Raw genomic sequence first — 234 nt, forward strand, 5'->3', positions numbered from 1 at the left:
GACACTGGAACCACCAGTAGGCAACGGGTGAAGTGTCTTGCCCAAGGACACAACGACCGAGACTGTCCAAGCCGGGGCTCGAACCGGCAACCTTCCGATTACAGGACGAACTGCCAACTCTTGAGCCAAGACTTTATTTATCCCCAAGGGGCAATTATGTATTTTGAAACTTTTTTTGGAGATCTGAAATGTAAATGTGCCCATCTGGAAAGCACTTTGGATTAGCTTCTGTTG

This window comes from Aulonocara stuartgranti (assembly GCF_965226115.1).
Source record: "Aulonocara stuartgranti genome assembly, chromosome: 20".
Taxonomy (NCBI): domain Eukaryota; kingdom Metazoa; phylum Chordata; class Actinopteri; order Cichliformes; family Cichlidae; genus Aulonocara; species Aulonocara stuartgranti.